General features: G+C 41.2%; 1 long non-coding RNA gene and 1 other non-coding gene across 3 annotated transcripts in view; both read left to right on the top strand.

Annotated features, from left to right (window-relative positions):
- The window catches only part of LOC110536975 (uncharacterized), a 32,232-nt gene that overhangs the window by 5,397 nt on the left and 7,670 nt on the right, over nt 1-19,165 (top strand). The gene's annotated exons all lie outside the window — the stretch shown is intronic.
- On the top strand, nt 3,404-5,661 carry LOC149979072 (uncharacterized). Its single transcript, XR_016484876.1, has 2 exons — nt 3,404-4,897; nt 5,125-5,661. It is a non-coding gene; the product is annotated as an uncharacterized LOC149979072 (long non-coding RNA).

Raw genomic sequence — 19,165 nt, 5'->3', positions numbered from 1 at the left:
AATATTTGCTTAAATGTAGTTTTAAGAATAGCAACAAAACTGGCTCTTCGTTTGTAGCTTTTTTAAAGTCATGTTTAAGCTCTTAATTGTTGGTGAAAGGACTATTTATTTAGCCATGATGTCCCATAGAGGTCAGAAGACCTCTTTTCCCAGGCCCGTATCCACAAAGCATCTCAGAGTAGGAGCGCTGATCTAGGATCCGTCCATATAATCTTATTCATTATGATCTAAAAGTCTAAACTGATTCTAGATCAGCACTCTTACTCAAAGATGCTTTGTGGATATTGGCCCTGGACTATGTATGACTCTCATTACAGCTGTTGTGTACACTGCATGCCAGGCACAGAGTGACTTTACTTGGACTCCTTAATTCACACGTTTTAAATCCCCATCTGTTTATGTATAAAACAAATGTTTGCCATTCTCAGTGTGTGGTATGTACCATCAGACTGAAACAGACAGACAGCTGTCCCTCAGATACAGATTAGACTTGGCTCATCATTACAGGGGAATGTAGGTAAACAGGCTGGATGCTGTGTTTTACATGTTGTGATTGAGTCAGGCCCTCAACTGTGTTACAGGCCCTCAACTGTGTTACAGACCCTTATGTGCTGCGGACATCTGGGCCGGTATTTATGAAGCTTGTCAAAGTAGGAATGCTGATCTGTCGGTGACAGACAATGAAGCCTTGTGGTGTGAGAAATGTTAAGACTATGTAAGGATGTCAGTCTAGACTAGTGACTACCAATCTAGGGACACATTACACTGCATGTTCTATGTAATGTGCTTAATGCAGTGTTTTTAAATGGAGTGTTCATTAAAGTTTATACGAGAGTGCAAAAGCATTCAGACCCCTTGGATTTCTTCACATTTGTTTGTGTTACAAAGTGGGATTACATTTTTTTATTTTTTATTTTTTTATTATATTTTTTGTCAACCATACAAACTCATAGTGGAAGATAAATTATATATATTTTTAAAGATAAATAAAATATGAGTAACTAAGTATTCCGCCCCTTTTTTGTTTAGGCAAGCCTAAATTAGTTCAGGAGTAAAATGGGCAATTATTGCACAATCCTGGTGTGCAAAGCTCTCATAGACTCAATGCTCAAAGGGTTTCTAACAGGTAATTGACTCAGGGAGCTGAATACGACTATATTTTAGTTAATATCCTTTTTCTATTAACCTTTTACAAAGTGTTAGAATTTTTCTTCCCACTTTGACATGAGATGATTTTGTGTAGATTGTTGACAAAAAATGACAATTCGATTTGAATCCTACTTTGTAACACAATAAAATGTAAAGAAATCCAAGGGGTCTGAATATTTTCACACGGCACTGTAGTTTTGTGATTTAACGTGTGAAGAAATGTGTTCCACGTCTTTAATCACCAGTGGAATGCAATAAGTGTTAATGTTGGTTAGCTAAGTGGTTGGTTTAAAAAGACCATGAATTTAGCTTATTGTTGCGCTGACCAATAATTTGCGTTGATTGAAGCTCAATGTTAAATTAAAGTCTCCCTACCATAATATCTAAGCCAATATGACACCAATGTCGATGAAAATGTTCAAATCATCTTTATTGGAGGTACACAATGCACTCCCTGCCTCTTGTGAGCCGTCCGGCCATTAGAGAACCACATACTTGATTTTTAACAGGGTTGTTAGCATTAGGAAAAAAAAAAAATTTTAGCTCAACATCTAGGCGTCAGATAAGAACGAGACTACAGCTTCCATAAAGTGACCATTAGACCTTTAGGGGCAATAGTTTTGATTAAATGTATAATTTATCGCTCTCACATGCTAATTTCTGTCCATTTAAGAACCAATGATGTGCTACCTTTTTTTTTTTGTAGCATTTCTGACAATGCTAACATCTTTTTTTTTGTTGCCAATGCTCAGAGTTCTAACACCGTGTCGATCAACTCCGTTGCAACAACACCACTGCTTACACCAGGCTGCCAATCAGAAGTGTATGGAACAAACCTAGGCTACTGTAGATAGTTATCTATATAGTGGTATTCAAGCTGATGTTAATCAATAAATTCAAACAGATATTTTGATTAGCTAACTAAGGTTAGCTTGCTTGTCCAACAGCTAGCCCCTGTAGCTAGGTAACGTCAGTCATCTAAAAGCTAGCTAGCTACTGAACAGGGAAATAAACGGAAAAGCTATATTTGGTTATGGGAAGTTTTTACACAGATTACTTCAGTCATTCGCTAGCTAGCTAGATAGAGCCAGAACACAACAGCTAGCCAATGTTAGCTAGCTCACATCCAAATGCTAGTCCTACATTCCACAAAACATAGCTAGCTAATGTACATCAGTTCAAAACCAACACCAGCTTTGGGCAAATTGCCACCTTACATTGGCGTGTATTCATGGATGCCAAGGAAAAACATGTATTTTATCTTTCATCTCTGTGTTTCATAAATGTCCTTCAATTCGCAAGAGGCTAAATATATCTCACTGGAGAAAGCATCCGAGCGAATGAAACAGTACCCGTAGCATTGAATGCAAGGGACGCCAGCAAGCAATTGTCTTCCCTTGATAAATAATTATAATATAACAGCTATACTGAGTGAGCTCAGCTGTGAATGGTCTTTGCGCACCAAAGAAAAGAGTCAAGGGAAGCCAGTTTGGATTTGGCTTCACACCAATCACATCAGAAGCCAAACGTCATTGACAGAAAAACATGAAATTGTTAAATTTACCAGACAATTGTCTGTTTCCTAAATTAGCAATGGATGGAGATGTTTTTTTTAACTTAATTCTCCATACTGGCCAATGATTATAATGGTGATTCTGATCCAACCATATAAATGTATAGGATGCTTAACTCTGCAACACTTTAGGCTAGAAACAAGATGTAAAAGGCACAAAAAAGACGTGGCTCTAGTGTACATAGGATGTCTTTTGTTTTTGTTTAGTCTCTATGGCTGAGTTATACGACCTCAGTCAATTTTATTATATATATATATATATATATATATATATACATACATACATACATACATACATACATACACGGCTGATGTTTTGGTCACTTTTGAATGCTGGCGGTGCTTTCACTCTAGTCTAGTGTAGACCCACTTGTGTGGGTCTACAACCCACACAAGTGGCTCAGGTAGTGCAGCTCATCCAGGATGGGACATCAATGCGAGCTATGGCAAGAAGGTTTGCTGTGTCTGTCAGCGTAGTGTCCAAAGCATGGAGGCGCTACCAGGAGACAGGCCAGTACATCAGGAGACGTGGAGGAGGCCGTAGGAGGGCAACAACCCAGCAGCAGGACTGCTACCTCCGCCTTTGTGCAAGGAGGAGCAGGAGGAGCACTGCCAGAGCCCTGCAAAATGACCTCCAGCAGGCCACAAATGTGCATGTGTCTGCTCAAACGGTCAGAAACAGACTCCATGAGGGCGGTATGAGGGCCCGACGTCCACAGGTGGGGGTTGTGCTTAAAGCCCAACACCCTGCAGGACGTTTGGCATTTGCCAGAGAACACCAAGATTGGCAAATTTGCCACTGGCGCCCTGTGCTCTTCACAGATGAAAGCAGGTTCACACTAAGCACATGTGACAGTCTGGAGACGCCGTGGAGAACGTTCTGCTGCCTGCCACATCCTCCAGCATGACCGGTTTGGCAGTGGGTCAGTCATGGTGTGGGGTGGCATTTCTTTGGGAGGCCGCACAGCCCTCCATGTGCTCGCCAGAGGTAGCCTGACTGCCATTAGGTACCGAGATGAGATTCTCAGACCCCTTGTGAGACCATATGCTGGTGCGGTTGGCCCTGGGTTCCTCCTAATGCAAGACAATGCTAGACCTCATGTGGCTGGAGTGTGTCAGCAGTTCCTACAAGAGGAAGGCATTGATGCTATGGACTGGCCCGCCCGTTCCCCAGACCTGAATCCAATTGAGCACATCTGGGACATCATGTCTCGCTCCATCCACCAACGCCACATTGCACCACAGACTGTCCAGGAGTTGGCGGATGCTTTAGTCCAGGTCTGGGAGGAGATCCCTCAGGAGACCATCCGCCACCTCATCAGGAGCATGCCCAGGCGTTGTAGGGAGGTCATACAGGCATGTGGAGGCCACACACACTACTGAGCCTCATTTTGACTTGTTTTAAGGACATTACATCAAAGTTGGAACAGCCTGTAGTGTGGTTTTCCACTTTAATTTTGAGTGTGACTCCAAATCCAGACCTCCATGGGTTGATCAATTTGATTTCCATTGATAATTTTTGTGTGATTTTTGTGGTCAGCACATTCGACAATGTAAAGAAAAAAGTATGTAATAAGAATATTTCATTCATTCAGATCTAGGATGTGTTATTTTAGTGTTCCCTTTATTTTTTTGAGCAGTGTATATAACTTTCAATGGTAATTGAGACATTTTACAATGTAAGGCTGTCGCAATCAATTGAGCTATTCACCTTCTGAAAACTGCAGACTATTACATTTGACTATGCGTGGTAAATTCTACACATACTTTAATAGTTGGTTCAAAACTGATTTGAGCTATTAGAGAGCAACAGCCAGCAGACCAGGGTTTAAACCAGCAACCCTTGCAGTTATGCAAGCACATCACCTGTGCCATTAAGGCACAGACGTTTTGGCAGAGGTCAAATTAAAGGTTCCAATAACACTGCCGATTACAGACTTTTACTTTCTCAAAAAAAAAATCATGCTTTGCATGTGGAAATGTTGAATAATATACCTTTTGTTTTTGAAGAGTGACTGCCCCTAAAAACCAACTAATCCCTTCCAACGCGTTCAGAGCTGTTTTGAGACTGAAAATCCCTATACGGCTTGACCAACTATGGTTTGCATGCTCTTCCGAAGGACCCTATCATGCGAAATAGGTGGTTGGAGTTCGTTGGTTCCCAGTGCAGTGGTGGTGAGTATACCGGTAGCTAGACCATAGACATCTGGTTATGTATGTTTGAAAAGTTGCATTCAAAAATACCTGGCTTGGTAAACTAGTAGGCTAATTCCCCAGCCAATCAGATACAGCTAGTAGAGTCATTTTGGTTGTGAAGTGCACTTGCAAAAAGCTTTGTCCTTTCTCTAGAAAAAAAAAATGCAATTTACCACTTGGCTGTCTATTATATCACCCTGTCACAGGCCCTCCCAGCCAACACCACCTCATCAGATTGCCCGTTGCAGTTGTTGGAGAGATGTACAGATGGCAGCAGAACATGCAGCATAGTGAAGACTTCACTGTGAGCATAACAATGAACGGATCAGTCAGCCAGCTGTTGGCAAGTATCCGGTTAGACAAACCTGTCATCGACAACAGCTTTCACAGGCTCATCATTTTGTACAAATACAGAAGGTAACCCACTTCATTACTTTGATACCCAGTTTGAAAACCCAGTAATGAAACATAATGTATATAAACTGGCATTATTTGTTACTTGTTTTCTACTTCTTAGATGCGTATAATGTGCCTTCAGAATGTATTCATACCCCTTGACTTATTCCACACACTGTATATAGACTTTCTATTGTGTTATTGACTGTACGTTTGTTTATTCCATGTGTAACTCTGTTGTTTTTGTCGCACTGCTTTGCTTTATCTTGGCCAGGTCTCAGTTGTAAATGTGAACTTGCTGTCAACTAGCCTACCTGGTTAAATAAAGGTGAAATAAAAAAATAAAATGTTGTGTTACAGCCTGAATTTAAAATTAATAAAACATTCAAAGACAATTTTATTTTTTGCACACAATACCCCGTAACGAATGTCATTTACATACAGTACCAGTCATGTTTGGACACACCTACTCATTCAAGGGATTTTTTTTTATTTTTACTATTTTCTACGTTGTAGAATAATAGTGAAGACATCAAAACAATGAAATAACACATATCATGTACAGTCGTGGCCAAAAGTTGAGAATGACACAAATATATATTTTCAGTCTGCTGCCTCAGTTTGTATGATGGCAATTTGCATATACTCCAGAATGTTATGAAGAGTGATCCGATTAATTGCAAAGTCCCTCTTTGCCATGCAAATGAACTGAATCCCCAAAAACATTTCCACTGCATTTCAGCCCTGCCACAAAAGGACCAGCTGACAGGTCAGTGATTCTCTCGTTAACACAGGTGTGAGTATTGACGAGGACCAGGCTGGAGATCACTCTGTCATGCTGATTGAGTTTGAATAACAGACTGGAAGCTGTTATTGTTCTTCTGCCAACCATGGTTACCTGCAAGGAAACACGTGCCGTCATCATTGCTTTGCAATAAAAAAGGGCTTCACAGGCAAGGATATTGCTTCCAGTAACATTGTACCTAAATCAACCATTTATCGGATCATCAAGAACTTCAAGGAGAGCGGTTCAATTGTTGTGAAGAAGGCTTCAGGGCACCCAAGAAAGTCCAGCAAGCGCCAGGACCGTCTCCTAAAGTTGATTCAGCTGCGGGAATGTGGCACCACCAGTACAGAGATTGCTCAGGAATGTCAGCCGGTAGGTGTGAGTGCATCTGCACGCACAGTGAGGCGAAGACTTTTGGAGGATGGCCTGGTGTCAAGAAGGTCAGCAAAGAAGCCACTTCTCTCCAGGAAAAATATCAGGGACAGACTGATATTCTGCAAAAGGTACAGGGATTGGACTGCTGAGGACTGGGGTAAAGTAATTGAATCTGCTGAATCCTCTTTACAATTGTTTGGGGCATCTGGGGAAAAAAGCTTGTTCAGAGAAGACCAGGTGAGCGCTACCATCAGTCCTGTGTCATGCCAACAGTAAAGCATCCTGAGACCATTCATGTGTGTGGTTGCTTCTCAGCCAAGGGAGTGGGCTCACTCACACTTTTGCCTAAGAACACAGCCATGAATAAAGAATTGTACCAACACATCCTCCGAGAGCAACTTCTCCCAACCATCCAGGAACAGTTTGGTTGACGAACAATGCCTTTTCCAGCATGATGGAGCACCTTGCCATAAGGCAAAAGTGATAATTAAGTGACTCGGTGAACAAAACATCGATATTTTGGGTCCATGGCCAGGAAACTCCAGAGACCTTAATCCCATTGAGAACTTGTGGTCAATCCTCAAGAGGTGGGTGGACAAACACAAACCCACAAATTCTAACAAACTCCAAGCATTGATTATGCAAGAATGGGCTGCCATCAGTCAGGATGTGGCCCAGAAGTTAATTGACAGAATGCCAGGGGGCGAATTGCAGAGGTCTTTGAAAAATACTCTTTGCATCAACTTCATGTAATTGTCAATAAAAGCCTTTGACACTTATAAAATGCTTGTAATTATACTTCAGTATTCCATAGTAACATCTGACAAATATCTAATGACACTGAGGCAGCAGACTTTGTGAAAATTAATATTTGTCATTCTCAAAACTTTTGGCCACGACTTGTAGTAGCCAAAGTGTTAAACAAATCCAAAATATATTTGCGATTCTTCAAAGTAGTCACCCTTTGCCTTGATGACATCTTTGCACTCTCTTGGCATTCCTACACATTCCTGCAATCTCTTGGCATTCGTAACTTCTCCCCTATGCAATCCAGTTTCTGAGCTGGTCACGGATGCACCTCAGCCACGCTCAAGATCCTAAACGATATAACCGCCATTGATAAAAGACAGTACTGTGCAGCCGTCCTCATCGACCTGGCCAAGGCTTTCGCCTCTTGTCAATCACCATATTTTTATCAGCAGACTCGACAGCCTTGGTTTCTCGAATGACCGCCTCGCCTAGTTCACTAACTACTTCTCAGACAGAGTTCAGTTTGTCAAATCGGAGGGCCTGTTGTCCAGACCTCTGGCAGTCTCTATGGGTGTATACATCAATGATATCGCTCTTGCTGCGGGTGATTTCTTTGATCCACGCAAATAACACCATTCTGTACCCATCTGGCCCTTCTTTGGACACTGTGTTAACAAACCTCCAAATGAGCTTCAACGCCATATAACACTCCTTCCGTAGCCTCCAACTGCTCTTAAATGCTAGTAAAACGAAATGCATGCTCTTCAACCGATTGCTACCCGCCTGCCCGACTAGCATCACCACTCTGGACGGTTCTGACTTTTATATGTGGACAACTACAAATACCACGGTGTCTGGCTAGACTGTAAACTCTCCTTCCAGACTCACATTAAGCATCTCCAATCCAAAATGAAATCTAGAATTGGCTTCCTATTTCGCAACAAAGCCTCCTTCACTCATGCTGCCAAACATACCCTCGTAAAACTAACTATCCCACCGATCCTTGACTTCGGCGATATCATTTACAAAATAGCAAAAACCACTGAAGTTGGAGACTTATCTCCCTCACATAACTTTAAGCGTCAGCTGTCAGAGCAGCTTACCGATCGCTGCAGCTGTACACAGCCCATCTGTAAATAGCCCATTCTACCAACTACCTACCTCATCCCCATTTTTGTTTTTCTGCTCTTTTGCACACCAATATTTCTACTTGTACATCCTCATCTGCACATCCTACCACTTGTGTAAATTGCTAAATTGTAATTACTTTGCCACTATTGGCCTATTTATTGCCTTACCTCCTTAATTTGCAAACACTCTATACAGAGTTTTCTATTGTGTTATTGACTGTAAGTTTGTTTATCCCATGTGTAACTCGGGTTGTTTTTGTCGCGCTGTTTTGCTTTATCTTGGCCAGGTCGCAGTTGTAAAGGAGAACTTGTTCTCAACTGGCCTACCTGGTTAAATAAAGGTGAAATGTAAATACATTTTTTTTCATTCTCTCAACCTGCTTCACCTGGAATGCTTTTCCAACAGTCTTGAAGGACATATGCTGAGCTGCCTTTCCTTCACTCTGGTTCCAAACCATCACAATTGGGTTGAGATCGGGTGATTGGAGTCCAGGTCATCTGATGCAGCGCTCCATTACTCTCCTTCTTGGTCAAATAGCCCTTACACAGCCTGGAGGTGTGTTGGGTCATTGTCCTGTTGGAAAAACAAATGATAGTCCCACTAAGCACAAACTTGATGGGATGGCGTTTCGCTGCAGAATGCTGTGGTAGCCATGCTGGTTAAGTGTGCCTTGAATTTTAAATAAATCACTGACTGTGTTACCAGCAAAGCACCATCACACCACCACCTCCATACTTCACGGTGGGAACCACACATGCGGAGATCATCCGTTCTCCATCTCACAAAGACATGGCGGTTGGAACAAAAAATCAGACCAAAGAGCACATTTCCACCTGTCTAATGTCCATTGCTCATGTTTCTTGGCCCAAGCAAGTCTCTTCGTCTTATTGGTGTGCTTTATTAGTTTCTTTGCAGCAATTTGACCATGTAGGCCTGATTTTACAGTCTCCTCTGAACAGTTGATGTTGAGGTGTCTGTTACTTGAACTCTGTGAAGCATTTATTTGGGCTGCAATTTCTGAGGCTGGTAACTAATGAATTTATCCTCCGCAGCAGAGGTAACTCTGGGTCTTCCTTTCTAGTGGCGTTCCTCATGAGAGCCAGTTTCATCATAGCACTTGATGGTTTTTAAGTTCTTAATGTTCCGGATTGACTGACCTTCATGTCTTAAAGTAATGACGGACTGTCATTTCTCTTTTCTTATTTGAGCTGCTGTTGCCATAATATGGACTTGGTCTTTTACTAAATAGGGCTATCTTCTGTATTCCAAATACAACGCTATTTCTCTGTAAACAAATTAACAGACTTACAGCATGCTTATAGAGAAGGGCACCCAACATGTACTGCACTGGCACAAATGACTGATTGATTAAAATAAATTGATAACAAGATTGTGGGAGCTGTACTGTTAGATTTCAGTGCAGCCTTTGACATTATTGACCATAACCTGTTGTTGAAAAAACGTATGTGTTTTGGCTTTTCAACCTCTGCAACATCGTGGATTCAGAGCTATCTAATAGAACTCAAAGTATTTTCTTTAATTGAAACTTCTCTGTCAAACATATAAAGAATGTATTCCACAATAACTGCCCTAAATGCATGAAATAAGGAATAAGAGTACTCAATCTAGAGCTATATATATGTGTGTGTATATATATATATATATATATATACACACATATGTGTGTGTGTATATATATATATATATATATATATATATATATATATAATAAAGTTACCAGAATGCAACTGTATGCTTGATATTACTCAGCTAGATATCCCTAAGGAGATATAGCATTGAAGCTAATGCAAAGTGGCTAACTCAATTACTCATCTTTTACAGAAACATGAAAATTGTGATAAATATTTATTTTGTTAATAAACAAATGTACTTACAGACATTGCATCATACGAAATTTATAAAGATGGATTGTAACTACCCTCATGCACATCTTACACATTGCTTTACTTCTGAAACTGCTTCCTGTCACATGACACAAACAGGTAAATTCTAGCCTGCTGAACTTAAACTGCCACTAGGGGGTGCTAAATAACTAACAGGTCCAGAACACCCACTGAGTCAATGATGGCTCCAAAAGCCTTTTGGAGTGGGTCTGTGGACTTTTCCATGTGATTATACAAGGTCCAATAGGAATGCAGGGAATTTAGTGAGGAATGCTGTATATGGCCCAGAAGGCCTGTAACAGTAGCTATAAAAAGTGATTGAGTAGGCTGGATAGATTTCATGACTAGAAGCTCAAAAGACAAACGTAGTCATTTTTTTGCGTAAATTGAAATTTGGCATTGTAAATGTTAGCAATACATCTGCCTTTGCGGGATGCGTGGGGGATATGGTCACCAGTGTAACCAGGAGGAGAGGCCTCATTTAACACAGTAAATTCATCAGGCTTAAGCCACAGTTCAGTTAGGCCAATCACATCAAGATTATGATCAGTGATTAGTTCATTGACTATAACTGCCTTGGAAGTGAGGGATGTAACATTAAGTAGCCCTATTTTGAGATGTGAGATATCACAATCTCTTTCAATAATGACAGGAATGGAGGAGGTCTTTAGTCCCGTGAGATTTCTAAGGCAAACAGCGCCATATTTAGTTTTGCCCAACCTAGATCGAGGCACAGACACGGTCTCAATGGGGATAGCTGAGCTGACTACACTGACTGTGCTAGTGGCAGTCTCCACTAAGCTGGCAGGCTGCACCCTATCTCTATTTGGCCTTGTGTTCTAGATGATTGTCTTGCTGAAAGGTTAATTCATCTCAGTGTCTGTTGGAAAGCAGACTGAACCAGGTTTCCCTCTAGGATTTTGCCTGTGCTTAGCTCTATTACATTTTATTTTTTATCCCCTAAAAATCCCCTAGTCCTTTCCAATGACAAGCATATCCAAAACATGATGCAGCCTCCACTATGCTTGGAAATATGAAGAGTGGTACTCAGTGACGTGGTGTGTTCGATTTGCCCCAAACATAACACTTAGTATTCAAGACAAAGGGAATTATTTAGCAGTTTTATTTTAGTGCCTTATTGCAAACAGGACGCATGTTTTGGAATAATTTTATTCCGCACAGGCTTCCTTCTTTTCACTTTGTCAGTTAGGTTAGTATTGTGGAGTAACTACAATGTTAATGATCTATCCTCAATGTTCTCCCATCACGGCTATTAAACTTGGTAACTGTTTTAAAGTCACCATTGGCCTCATGGTGAAATCCCTGAGTGGTTTTTGTTCTCTCCAGTGACTTAGTTAGGAAGGACGCCTGTATCATTGTGACTTGTTGTATCGATACAACATCCAAAGTCTAATTAATAACTTAACCATGATCAAAGGGACATTCTCAATGTCTGCTTTTTAAATTTTTACCCATCTACCAATAGGTGCCCTTCTTTGCGAGGCATTGGAAAACCTCCCTGGTCTTTGTGGTTGAATCTGTGTTTAAAATTCACTGCTTGACTGAGGGACCTTACAGATAATTGTATGTGTGTGGGGTAAAGAGATGAGTCATTCAAAGATCATTTTAAACACTATTATTGCACACAGAGTGAGTCCATACAACTTATTATGTGACTTGTTAAGCACATTTTTACTCCTGAACTTATTTAGGCTTGCCTTAACAAAGGGGTTGAATACTTATTGACTGAGGACATTTTCAGCTTCTCATTTTTAATTTGTTAAAATGTCTCAACATAATTTCAATTTGACATTATGGGGTACTGTGTGTAGTCCAGTGACGCAAAATATACAGTGCCTTGCGAAAGTATTGGGCCCCCTTGAACTTTGCGACCTTTTGCCACATTTCAGGCTTCAAACATAAAGATATAAAACTGTATTTTTTTGTGAAGAATCAACAACAAGTGGGACACAATCATGAAGTGGAACGACATTTATTGGATATTTCAAACTTTTTTAACAAATCAAAAACTGAAAAATTGGGCGTGCAAAATTATTCAGCCCCTTTACTTTCAGTGCAGCAAACTCTCTCCAGAAGTTCAGTGAGGATCTCTGAATGATCCAATGTTGACCTAAATGACTAATGATGATAAATACAATCCACCTGTGTGTAATCAAGTCTCCGTATAAATGCACCTGCACTGTGATAGTCTCAGAGGTCCGTTAAAAGCGCAGAGAGCATCATGAAGAACAAGGAACACACCAGGCAGGTCCGAGATACTGTTGTGAAGAAGTTTAAAGCCTGATTTGGATACAAAAAGATTTCCCAAGCTTTAAACATCCCAAGGAGCACTGTGCAAGCGATAATATTGAAATGGAAGGAGTATCAGACCACTGCAAATCTACCAAGACCTGGCCGTCCATCTAAACTTTCAGCTCATACAAGGAGAAGACTGATCAGAGATGCAGCCAAGAGGCCCATGATCACTCTGGATGAACTGCAGAGATCTACAGCTGAGGTGGGAGACTCTGTCCATAGGACAACAATCAGTCGTATATTGCACAAATCTGGCCTTTATGGAAGAGTGGCAAGAAGAAAGCCATTTCTTAAAGATATCCATAAAAAGTGTCGTTTAAAGTTTGCCACAAGCCACCTGGGAGACACACCAAACATGTGGAAGAAGGTGCTCTGGTCAGATGAAACCAAAATTGAACTTTTTGGCAACAATGCAAAACGTTATGTTTGGCGTAAAAGCAACACAGCTCATCACCCTGAACACACCATCCCCACTGTCAAACATGGTGGTGGCAGCATCATGGTTTGGGCCTGCTTTTCTTCAGCAGGGACAGGGAAGATGGTTAAAATTGATGGGAAGATGGATGGAGCCAAATACAGGACCATTCTGGAAGAAAACCTGATGGAGTCTGCAAAAGACCTGAGACTGGGACGGAGATTTGTCTTCCAACAAGACAATGATCCAAAACATAAAGCAAAATCTACAATGGAATGGTTCAAAAATAAACATATCCAGGTGTTAGAATGGCCAAGTCAAAGTCCAGACCTGAATCCAATCGAGAATCTGTGGAAAGAACTGAAAACTGCTGTTCACAAATGCTCTCCATCCAACCTCACTGAGCTCGAGCTGTTTTGCAAGGAGGAATGGGAAAAAATTTCAGTCTCTCGATGTGCAAAACTGATAGAGACATACCCCAAGCTACTTACAGCTGTAATCGCAACAAAAGGTGGCGCTACAAAGTATTAACTTAAGGGGGCTGAATAATTTTGCACGCCCAATTTTTCAGTTTTTGATTTGTTAAAGTTTGAAATATCCAATAAATGTCGTTCCACTTCATGATTGTGTCCCACTTGTTGTTGATTCTTCACAAAAAAATACAGTTTTATATCTTTATGTTTGAAGCCTGAAATGTGGCAAAAGGTCGCAAAGTTCAAGGGGGCCGAATACTTTCGCAAGGCACTGTACATCTAACACATGTTAAATTCAGGCTGTAACACAACAATGTGTACAAAGTCCAGGGGTGTGAATACTTTCCGAAGGCACTGTAATGGCCAGGTCATAATCTAGTCTGGAAGAACCTAGCCTGATCCCTGTGTTCTCTATTCTATTTCACGTTACATTTTAAAATATCTGAAGTGAAATAGAAAGGTGAACCCATCGATCAGGTTGGTTTCACCAGGCTAATCATAACCACCATTGATAATGTAATCTGTGTGTGTGTGTGTGTGACCAACCAGTATCTTTGATGGGGGGCCAGGAACTGATCAATGCTGCAATTCCCATCAATGGGGCTCTGGCAAAGACCTTACCTCCAGCCTCACCTCTTGCCTACTCACCAATGGTCATCGATGAGAACAGAATTAGGTTTAGTCTGACCTGTTCAAATTTCAACATAGTACCTGTTTGTGTGTCAGATATGACCTATCCTAACTGCCTTTGGTAATAGAACAGTGACTGTGTGTGTATGCATTCACAGAAACATGTATAGAGGCAGCACATGGAGACAGACGGGCTTGATACTGATGTCTCTGAATGGAGAGAGACCTGGTACTCGGCATTAAAATTGTACCTGTATTGTCTTTTTTTATTATTACATTTATCAGTCAAATGAGGAGTGGGAAATCCTGTGTATTTGCACCAGGATCAGGGAACTCTTGTTGTATACAGGAAACCACACAGGAAGGTATGACCACTCTGACATGTTACAATGGTATCCCCATTATCACCACACAGGAAGGTATGACCACTCTGACATGTTACCATGGTAACCCCATTATGATCAGACAAAATACGTATAGGCACAGTATCCGTATCGGCTGGGAATGACAATGAAAGGTGCACATTGTTAATATTAGCAGAACACTTCTTCTATGGTATTATGTAAAGGGCTGTTTATTCTACATGGACCTTTATTAAAACACTTAGTTTAGAATATCTACATAAATTCAGCAACTGCATTCTTCTCATTCTACTCTAGGCTTCCTCTGGCATCTCGCCATACATCTGCCTGTAGTTATTGAACTCAACCTGCAGGGGGTTTGTTTGTTGTGATTGATTGGGGGAAACGGCTACGGACAAGGTTCTGACAGATGGGTGTGTCTTGGTGGTGGCAAGGACACACCCAAGAAACACCCACATCAAACCACACCCCCAAGCCAACTCACGTTTGCTTTCTGTCAGGGCCTCCAGTATTTCTTGAGGAGCAAGCCAAAGAACGAAGCCAAATCAGCGGGGGCCATTTCCCTTTAACAGACAATCACCTTCCGGTGTAAAAACCATGGAAATTAAAAACAAAAAACGATGTTTTAAATGAGAAGTAAGCATTGTTCTGAAGCTGAAAAATAAAGGAAATTGACATTAACACCACAATGCCTACTCCAGTTGACCTACTACAGCAGCTATGTTGGTCTATTGTATTTCAAACAAAGTGTATTCAGTTTGCTTAGAATTCAAACCTTCTCAAACAGCCTAATTTATACTCTTCGGTGGGATAATGGACTTTACAGTGTCCTGCTATTAAAATTATATATATATATAATATAAGAAGTTGGGACACCTATTCCTTCAAGGGTTTTTCTTAATTTTTTACTATTTTAATTATAGCGAAGACATCAAAACAATGAAATAACACATGGAATCATGTAATAACCAAAAAAGTGTTAAACAAATCAAAATATATTTTAGATTCTTCAAAGTAGCCACCCTTTGCCTTGATGACAGCTTTGCACACTCTTTTTAAACACTATTATTGCACACAGTGAGTCCATGAAACTTACAGTGGCAAGAAAAAGTATGTGAACCCTTTGGAATTACCTGTATTTCTGCATAAATTGGTCATACAATTTGATCTGATCTTCATCTAATTCATAACAATAGACAAACACAGTCTGCTTAAACTAATAACACAAACAATTATGTTTTCATGTCTTTATTGAACACACCGTGTAAACATTCATAGTGCAGGGTGGGAAAAGTATGTGAACTCTTGGATTTAATAACTGGTTGACCCTCCTTTGGCAGCAATAACCTCAACCAAATGTTTTCTGTAGTTGCAGATCAGACCTGCACAACAGTCAGGAGGAATTTTGGACCATTCCTCTTTACAAAACTGTTTCAGTTCAGCAATATTCTTGGGATGTCTGGTGTGAACTGCCCTCTTGAGGTCATGCAAAAGCATCTCAATCAGGTTGAGGTCAGGACTCTGACTGGGCCACTCCAGAAGGCGTATTTTCTTCTGTTCATGCTATTCTGTGTTTTGGGTCATTATCCTGTTGCATCACCCAACTTCTGGGTGATGTCCTGTTGAGCTTCAATCCGCGGACAGATAGCCTTACAGTCTCCTGCAAAATATCTTGACAAACTTGGGAAATCTGTCTGATAGCAAGCTGTCCAGGCCCTGAGGCAGCAAAGCAGCCCCAAACCATGATGCTCCCTCCACCAGACTTTACAGTTGAGATGAGGTTTGGATGTTGGTGTGCTTTGTCTTTTTTTTCTCCACACATAGTGTTGTGTGTTCCTTCCAAACAACTCAACCTTAGTATCTTCTGTCCACAGAATATTCTGCCAGTAGCGCTGTGGAACAGCTTCTGACGTGCAGCAATGTTTTTCTTTGGACAGCAGTGGCTTCTTCTGTGATGCCCTCCCATGAACGTCATTCTTGTTTAGTGTTTTACATTTTGTAGACGTGTCAACAGAGATGTTAGCATGGTCTAGAGAGTTCTGTAAGTCTTTAGCTGACACTCTAGGATTCTTCTTAACCTCATTGAGCATTCTGCTCTGTGCTCTTGCAGTCATCTTTGCAGGACGGCCACTCCTAGGGAGAGAAGCAACAGTGCTGAACTTTCTCCATTTATAGACAATTTGTCTTACCGTGGACTGATGAACATCAAGGCTTTTAGAGATACTTTTGTAACCCTTTCCAGCTTTATGCAAGTCAACAATTCTTAATCTTAGGTCTTCTGAGATCTCTTTTGTTCGAGTCATGGTTCACATCAAGTAATGCTTTTTGTGAATAGCAAACTCAAATGTTGTGAGTGTTTTTGATAGGGCAGGGCAGCTCTAACCAAGATCTCCAATCTCATCTCAGCGATTGTACTCCAGGTTAGCTGACTCCTGACTCCAATGAGCTTTTGGAGAAGACATTAGTCTAGGGGTTCACATACTTTTTCCAACCTACACTGTGAATGTTTAAATGATGTATTCAATATAGACAAGACAAATACAATGATGTGTGTGTTATTAGTTGAAGCACACTGTGTTTGTCTATTGTTGTGACTTAGATGAAGATCATATAGAATGTTATGACCAATTTATGCAGAAATCTGCGTAATTCCAAAGGGTTCACATACTTTTTCTTGCTACTGTATGTGACTTTATGGCAAAATCCTGCACGGAGCCTTCACCATGCGCTGCCGCTTTAAAAGTGCACCAGTTGTCAGGAAGGATGACATAAATATCTATCTTTCGTTGCTGTGTGATAGCTCTCGGGGTTGGCGCGGCAGTTTTGACTCTGGATACAACTCTTACAGAAGTATTCTTTATTTTTAAAGTTTTAAATCGGGTCGCCAGTGTTACTGGAACCTGTTGGGACTGCTCTTTCCATAGAGCTCGTGGATGATTAGCAACATTGTTGTGAAGCTTCTGGGAGACATTCAAACAAACCAAAGCGTGTGTCAGAGGGACAAATATAACTTCAACACTGGAGTAGCCTTCAACAGCTAAACCCCCCCAAACTCTCTCTCTTCTCTTTCTCCAGTGCTTTCCACCAAATATTTTCCCTCAATGCGCTGCACTCCCCGTTTTTCTGGTTTTGCACTGCAGAATTTATTGACCATTGTGTTTTAAGGGAGGAGGTTGTTATTAAGTTTGTTTATTTTTAATTATTGTTTCAACTGGATTGAGTTTAAGTGGGAATTTTGTGATTTGGCCACGGAGACTTTCGGACATTTAAGGCCTGTTTTGTTTTGGTCTACGCAGGCAGACACACACATTCATGTCCCACTCACTCGTCCCTCTGGAAATAATACCGATTATTTAAAATTCTCAGCTGCTGAAGTCTGGGTTCTTTGTTGTCAGTTGCCTCTATGAAGTCACCTCTGAGTTGTTCTATTATTGTATGAGGTGTTGTTGATTGGTTTCCTTCTGGTGTGTCTTAGCCAATGGAGAGACAGGATATTTAGCAAACAGGCTACACTCTAGCCAGTCTTGTGTGTGTGGTGTACCGGTACTTTCTCTCCTACTCTTTTCATATCGGTAGGGTAAATACCTGCATGGCGCCCATCTCTAACACCGCTACAGAACTACCGGCAATCTCTAACACCGCTACACAACTGGCGCCCAAACAGCTTTGGAGAAAAGCACCTATGAACACACAACATACACACAATATTGTTGAATTGTGTATTTTACTGGAACCCCATACAGTGTCAATGTGGACATGCCCAATGGAAATTCTGACCAGGATTCAGGAGTTGGAGAGAATCCTCCCTTATCCCCAGGCTTCTGGATCGCATATAACCTCTCCAAGGTTACCCTCCCCTCAACATCTTCCTGTTACCCTGCCCAGACAGACTGGGAGAGGTGTCTCTGTGCTCACTGAACAAGTGGAACAACAATGGACACACCATTAATACACTGAACAAAAATATTAATGCAACATGCAACAATTTCAAAGAGTTACCGTTCATATAAGGAAATCGCTCAATTGAAATAAATTAAGCCCTAATCCATGGATTTCACATGACTGGGAATACAGATATGCATCTGTTGGTCACATATACCTTAAAGGTAGGGATCAGAAAACCAGTCAGTATCAAGTGTGACCCCCATTTGCCTCATGAGGCGCAACATCTCCTTCGCATAGAGTTGATCAGGCTGCTGATTGTGGCCTAGTAATGTTGTTCCTCTCCTCTTCAATGGCTGTACAAAGTTGCTGGATATTGTCGTACACGTCGATCCAGAGCTTCCCAAACATGCTCAATGGCTGACAGGTCTGGTGAGTATGCAGACCTTGGAAGAACTGGGACATTTTTAGCTTCCAGGAATTGTGTACAGATCCTTGCGACATGGGGCCGTGCATTATCATGCTGAAACATGAGGTGATGGCAGCGGATGAATGGCACAACAATGGGCCTCAGGATCTCCTCACGGTATCACTGTGCATTCAAATTGCCATCAATAAAATGCAATTGTGTTGTTCCACTTGTATCTTATGCCTGCCCATCTCATAACCCCACTGCCACCATGGGGCACTCTCTTCACAACGTTGACATCAGCAAACCGCTTGCCCACACAATGCTATACATGCTATCTGCCCGGTACAGTGCCAGTGGCCATCGAAGGTGAGCATTTCGCCACTGAAGTCGGTTACAACGCTGAACTGCAGTCAG

The sequence above is a fragment of the Oncorhynchus mykiss genome, chromosome 12 (genome assembly GCF_057628025.1).
Source record: "Oncorhynchus mykiss isolate SJ-2025 chromosome 12, ASM5762802v1, whole genome shotgun sequence".
Lineage (NCBI taxonomy): Eukaryota > Metazoa > Chordata > Actinopteri > Salmoniformes > Salmonidae > Oncorhynchus > Oncorhynchus mykiss.
Note: the sequence above shows the minus strand (reverse complement) of the source record. Positions and strands in the feature narration are given on the sequence as shown.